This window comes from Octodon degus, unplaced genomic scaffold (genome assembly GCF_000260255.1).
Source record: "Octodon degus isolate 3935 unplaced genomic scaffold, OctDeg1.0 scaffold00034, whole genome shotgun sequence".
Lineage (NCBI taxonomy): Eukaryota > Metazoa > Chordata > Mammalia > Rodentia > Octodontidae > Octodon > Octodon degus.
Window position 1 is genome coordinate 1319854 of NW_004524610.1, and position 7312 is coordinate 1327165.

Genomic DNA, 7312 nt, shown 5'->3' on the forward strand with positions numbered 1-7312 from the left:
GGGAGGGCGGAGACAGAGTGGGCGGAGACAGAGGGAGGAGACAGGGAGGGCGGAGACAGAGTGGGTGGAGACAGGGGGAGACAGAGGGGGCGGAGACAGGGAGGTCGGAGACTGGGGGGGCGGAGACAGTGGGCGGAGACGGGGAGACAGAAGGGGCGGAGACAGGCAGGGCGGAGACAGAGTGGGCGGAGACAGAGTGGGCGGAGACAGAGTGGGCAGAGACAGGAGGAGACAGAAGGGGCGGAGACAGGCAGGGCGGAGACAGAGAGGGAGGAGACAGGGAGGGCGGAGACCCGGAGGGCGTTCGAGCAGAGTGCGGCCCAGCAACCTGCATCTTAGCCCCCAAGCAGCCCCGTTTCCTCAGGCAGTGTCTGGGGCCAGGCTGCTGCTAACCCCGATTCCTAAGGTCTGCCAATTTCCGTGGTGACTCCTTCCACTAGGCATCTCCAGCCCTGATGGCTGTGGCTTGCAAAATTCCACTATATTTAATAATGTGCTCGTTAGCTGGCCCAAGCTGGGCGTTGCTGGTATATAAACGAGAGCAAGAGAACTTGCCTCCTGGGCTGGGATGAGGATCCCGGAGACGGTGTGTGGCTTCTCACACCCTAAATCGCAGCACACAGCTCACGCTGATGGATGACTAAGTTCACTCACTTGTGCGTGGGCCGCATGTGTGGATTCCCCCTTCTCTCTTCCCTCCCTCCACTTTGGGTTGGTCTCCTTCCCATTTGCAAAAGGTCTATCTCCCTGCTTTCTGTTTTTCATTTAGTTCTTTATTTCTGTTTTTAATTTCTCACATAAAGAGACCTTTCCATGTTCGAGCCTGAGTGCCTTGTTTCACGAAGCGCTGTGCGTCCAAGATGCATCCTTCTGCCACAAGCGCCTCAAGTTTGTCCTTCTGGGTTGCTTCCAGCATGTACCTGTTATGAACTGTGCTGCTGTACATGCGGCTGTGTGTGGGGCTTGGAATATGGTTAACTGTTTTGGGAAAACAGCCACTTTTAAGAAGTCTTGGTGCCCGTGGTTGTAACTTTGGTTTTAAGGTAGCATGTCATGAAGAAGTTAGATTTAAAGCAAACATCCCAATGATAGGAGCACTTTCTAACTATGAATAGTTTTTGTTACTGGATGACAATTTTAAGGTGGACAAATAATTTTATTTTGTGCGCACGAGTGCACGTGAAGGACTGCAAACGCTTTCCATCAGTCTTCTCTCAAACGCTGAGAACTGTGATGCTCTTTTTTTGAACAGCCAAAGCCAGCATCGCTTTACTTCAGCGCCACAGCAAAAACACACAGAACATGCCTTGCCGCTCGCTAGCATCCCAACCTGCGCAGTCCACCCCTGCCCTCTCCCATTTAATCCTCTTAGGCCAGACTTTCAAAATAGGCTGCTAGAGTAGCAATAGTTAATACACTGTGGATTCTTCTCTCCATGGTACTTACCCAGAGTATAAGACGTAGGCATAAAAAATTGTCCGGACAAAATTAGCACCAATGGCTCTCTTCAGTGAACTAGAGAAGCTAGCTGTATCTTAACTATCTTATGTGTGTTTTTTCCCTTTTCTCTTCCTTTCTCCTTCCCTCATCTGTTTCCCTCCCTTTGAGCAGTTTCTTCCCATTTCACGAGCTCTGGTGTATATTCTGGGTCTTATTTACTCATTCAGTTTCTCATACTGGAGAGACAATATGATGATCACACTCATAAAACCTCCATCTTTTAGACAATCATTTGTTCTGAGTGTTTTTGCCAAGTCGTGAGCATGTTGTGTAGTTTCGTGCACTCTGCGTCGTGCCGATCGCTGTGCCAGAGCAGCCTGAGTGCTGCTGCTTGCTCAGGTCTCCTTGCCTGGGATTTGAGACCCAGGTGCCAGGGACACCTCTGACCTCTGCTCACCTTCGTGTGCTCACAGTCCAGCCTTGGGCCTTTGCCCTGTGTCTGACTCTCGCCTCCTCCGCAGCACGGCCTCCACTGGAGGCGTATTGGAGACAGCCACTGCTGCGCTGTCCCCTTGGCCTCCACTGAGCTCTTCCAGGACTGGCTGTGCAAAGGATGGGAAGACCCGCGTGGGAGAGTGATAGGGCCTAGCTCTCTTCTGGGCCCTGTCCCTGTCCAGCAGTGCCCTGCTGGAGCTGTCTGAGCAGAGAGCACAGGGCTCCAGGAGGCCCCCAGGCCTTGGCCCACATTCCAAGAGGGGTTTGGGCTCCTTCCGGTCTGGGTCTGGCATGTCCTCATGGGGCAGGAGGTTCCAGTGAGCAGGATGCATGCCCCTTTAACACCCACCAAGTGGTCACTGCAGACACCAAGGTCCTAGGGGCCTTTCTTAGCCCGGCCTTCTCGCGCTAGATCTTGTGACCCCGGCTCAGACAGGGGAGGGACAGCTGGGCAGTGAAGCAGTGGTCTCCTCCACCTCTCACAACAGATACCCTACAGACCTCTGGCTGGTGACAGTGTGGTGACGTACTGCTGCCTCCCCCACAATCTCCCAGCAGGAGCTCTATCCCCCAGAGACAGCAGCCCCTGAATTCCTGCTCACAAGTGTGGAGATGTGCGTAGGAGCTCTCCCTTCCTGGGGCGGTCACAGCAGAGGCTGGGTGGTCTCCAGAGTCTGGATGTTGGAGGCAGAGGGCCAGCAGTGTGGGTTTCCCCGAGGATCCTCTCCCGGGCTCATGGATGTTGTCCTCTCCCTGTGGCTCCCCCGGTCTTGCTTCTGGGTCTTGAGCCCGAATGTCCTCTTGCTGGAGGCCACCTGTCCCAAGGACCTCACTTTATCTTAATGAAGGCTTTAACAGTCTTACCTCCGATGCAGTCACGGCAGAGGTCCTGGCCTTGGCATCAGCACTGCGCCGCAACTCTTGGAGATGCCTTGGCTTCGATGCCTGTGGCTCGCTCCAGCCTCGGCCCTTTTCTCTCAACTCAGGCGGTGTGAAAAGCCTGCTGACATTCATTGGGCTTTTCTCAAGCCCACTGCCTGAGAACAGATAACGCTGGTGTGGAATATTGTCGAGCCCTATACTTTCTGTACATCATTCCAGTAGCTAAAAGTGTGAAACACAAGCAGGAATCCAGAGAGTGCAGGGCAGGAGCTAAAAACTAAAATGAAAAAGTAACTATGAAACACAGGAATAGCAAGAGAGGGGGTAGAAGATATGGGAAATATGGAAATGCAGAATGTTGATTTGAAACCAAAGAACACCCATACTTTAGTTTCAAAAGTGAACAAATGGAATTTTGCAATCAAAATTGCCATAGGTAGAAGTGTTTTATGTGGGCACAGAGGTGCACTGTAATCCTGGCTACTGGGGAGGCCGAACCAGGAGAACTGTAAATTTAAGTCTAGCGTGGGTGACTTGGCTAGACTCTGTCCCCAGACTTACAAAAATCTGGAGAGTAGCTCAGCATTCCCTAAGTCCCCAAAGCTGGGGAAAGAAAAGGAAAAGAAAGGACAAATGTTTTATGAACTTAAGTAATCAAAAATGTTACCGTTATTGCCTACCAATGACACAGAAATTAGCGGATTGTTCTTCCTGTCTGTCCTCAGCCGTGTTATGGTTGTTTAATGCTTTGGCCTTCTCAGGGGTCTCTTGACATCTGAAGACTGTGTTCGTTCAACTTGACAAATTGGCCCTGTGGCCCTGTTTGCTTTGGTCTCCAAAGCTGATTGTTGGCTTTTCAGCAGTTGGAGAGTGCTGGGACCCATTAAAGCTCATTTAAATAAACAAGCTGCTGGGAACAGAGGGATCAGTCACGCAGTGGCAGGCGATGAATGAGTTGGGAACAGTTAGCTCAGTGAACTGGCTCTGCTCAGCGTGGGTGGACGCCCTTACACAAGGTGAGCGGCCGTGGCCGACCAAGACCAGAGTTCTCAGTACTGCCAGAGCTGCTTCCCCCAGTGAACCGGGGCTCATCCTCAGTTTAAACTCTTTGTTTGAATTCTTTCAAAGCTTAGCGATGGTGAAAAGTCCAGAGAAGGATGCGTATGTGCTTGATAAAATATTGTAAAGACTGCAGGTGTTAAGGTTTTTCCTGGAATAGCATCGCAAGTTACCTTGGAGATTGCTGGCCGAGAGAGGAGACTGGAGCAGATTGGTCCTCAGACATTTGCAAACGAGAGCCCACGGTGTCCCTGCACCGGACACATCAGTGCACCTGTGAGACTTGCTGTCCCTGTGTCCCCGAGGCTCTGCTTTCAGCACAGGCCCAGGACCTGGGACTGCATAAGCCCCCAGGGGAGCCTGGGGAGCTGATATGGGGTAACAGCTCTGCAGCACTGCGCAGCTTCTCTGCAGCTCCGCCGACCTCCCATTTGCCCCACTTAGGGATGGCTCCTGCGTGGATGGCCCCGCAGCTGGGCTGGGCGGGTGGTGGAGAGCGGTTCCCTGATCTCCCTGCAAGAGAGCCTCTCTTGAGCGCCTTTGGTCTGGGGCGGACATGCTTTAGTGAGCAGGGCGGAGAACTTTGTTTTTGAGATGAGAAACAAGCTTCGTGATAAAACACATGACCGTTTTCACATTCATTTCCTTGTAGTGCCCAGATTTCTCCCATGAGCTGAAACAACTTCATGTGCTTAAACAGAAATATGTTCTCCATTTATGTTGTGCTTTCTGGAAGGACAGGCTGGGGTGGGAAGGTAGGCAGAGGTTTTATCCAGTTGGTGTCAGCGTTCCATGCACAAAGCAGTCTTGTAAAAGACAAGTCATTTAGTTATTTTTATTTTCTGACTCATGATTACAATATATTAATATGGTAGAACTTTTGAAATAACAAAGTATAAAAATAAATCAAAGCCATCTATAATTTTATACCTCAGAGAAAGAAATTTATCTCTTTAAAAATGTAAGTAGCTATTGTTAATATATTATATGTAAGTCTTTAAGCGTTCCTGGTCATAGCATCCCTTTAGGATAAATCCCAGACAGTTTCTACTTTAAAAAGAGACAGTGCTCAGGACTTTGCAGTCTAAGTGCCAAACTGCTCCTCAGAACACTGAGTGAACTGCAGTCCACCTGTGGTGTGGACAGCCAGGCAGCCCGCACTCAAGCGGGAGCCCCCTTTTTCCATTAGCTCGTAAGAACAGCACTGCCCGTGTGCGCAAGCTCGTATGTGCTCAGCAGTCCCTCTGACACGTGTGTCCCTGTGCCACGTGACACTGGGCTCCATGTGTGTGTGCAGAGTGGGAGCGTGGTTGCTCAGCGTGTCCTGGGCGGCCACCTCTGAGCTGAGCGCAGGGTTGCAGGGCTCCTGCTTACCTCTGTCTCCAAGGACTGTCCTGGCTGTGGTCCTGGCGGGGCCACTCAGGGCCCTGCAGCCCCACCATTGTCAGCGAGAGTCTCTGACCCCACCCCAGCTCCCAAAGCTCCCAAGCTGCCGCCTGCAGCCCACCCCTTGGAACATTCTACAGTAGCCACGCCTTGACCCCGAGTCCCAGCACACCTTCCAGGCTTGCTCTGCCAGCAGGCCCTTCTCCCCAGCTGTTCCTTGTCAGCTCCTGGGGTGGGGCAGGCTGACCACGACCCAATGCTAGCTGATGTCACCTATGAGCCGCCCTTCCTGAGTGCTACTGGGGAAATCAGGAAGCTTCTGTCTTTGGTCTCAGGCAAGTGTCTGGATGTCACTACTTGACACACTGCAAAGACAATGCTGGGGTTAAGCTAGGAATTTTAAAATATATGACTGGGTGAGAGGCTGCTGCTGTGGCCTGCAAGGGCTGCTCACAAAACACCACAGGCTGCTGGCTTATAAGGAGGAGAAATGATGTTCTTACAGTCCTGGAAGCTGGGAGGCTCGGTGTCTCTTGTGGCCTTGCTCCGTGGCCTGCCAGCAGCTACCTTGTCCCTGTGTGGCTTTTTCATGTGTGTGCAGGAATGATCAGAACAGCATCTGGTACATGTCTTCTGGTACACGTCTGCACTTTTGCATGGCATGTCTTACTAGTCACCGACAAATGCTTGTAGGCTTTCCAGCTGAACATACACCCTCATTTCTCCAGTGTGGCAGTTCCTGAGCCCTGCTGTACTTGCATGTGAGAGGTCCTGGTCACATTTTTATCGAATGAATGAATGACTGGTGTTTGAAAATTCTTATTAGGTAGTTCTGTACTGGAGTAAGTTTAACTTGACTTCTGAGGAGCATAAAATCAAATAAAGGCACTTTTCAACTCTGAAGGAGAGTGGAAGGTCACTGAAACTCCAGAGAGGTCTTTAGGGCATCTAGGTTCAACATTAAGTTGAATTTTTATTTTTATTTATTTATCTATTTTTGCAGAACCAGGGATTGAACTCAGGCCCTTGCACTTGCCAGGGAAGCACTTATTCTACTGAGCCGTCTCCCCAGCCCAAGTTTTTATTTCTGACTCAAAGTACAGGTCTGTTTTTAACTGTTCTCAAGAATTTCAGTCTAGGGCCTATTATACTCCTTAAAATTATTGGGAACCCCAAAATTTTTCATTTATGTGGGTGTTATCAATCCATGTTTAGTCTATTAGAAACAAGTAGAAAAATTTACAAATATTTATGTATCACCCAAAACAACAGAAGTAAAACTATTATAGATTAATAAATAATGTTTTTATGACAAATAATTTTTTTTTCTAAAACAGATTCTGAGTAAGAAGTGACATTGTTTTCACATTTTGCAAATCTCCCTATTGTCTGATGAACAGGAAACAGGCAGAGTCACTTACTTTTCACCAGCCTGTTGGAAAGCTCAACCTGAATGTCAGCAGGCAGATGCAGAGAAAGGGAGGTAGCGCGTCAGTGTGGGGCAGGAGTGATTCTGTGGTCAGGGCCTTGGAGCCCTGGGACTGAACTCAGGCCCTTGCACTTGCCAGGGAAGTGCTTATTCTACTGAGCCGTCTCCCCAGCCCAAGTTTTTATTTCTGACTCAAAGTAGAGGTCTGTTTTTAACTGTTCTCAAGAATTTCGGTGTAGGGCCTATTATACTCCTTAAAATTATTGGGAACCCCAAAATTTTTCATTTATGTGGGTGTTATCAATCCATGTTTAGTGGATTGTTTAGCTGGGGTGCACACCAGCCACGAGCTGAGGGCCACACGCAGAGCCATGGCCCAGGGCGCTGCGGTACTCAGCCATCAGCACTAATGGGACGAGCAGAGGAAAGGCTTGCATCCTCCCACCGAGGGTTAGAAATGAGATGGCCAAGGTGCTTTCCTCAGTCAGTCACCACCCTGTAGCTGTGATGGCCGGAGCATGTTGCTGGAGGTCTTACAGGAAGAAGGATGGGAGGAAGGAAAGAGGGAAGGAGCAGAGGAAGGAAGGGAGGGAGGGAGGAGGGGAGGGAGGAAGGGAGGGA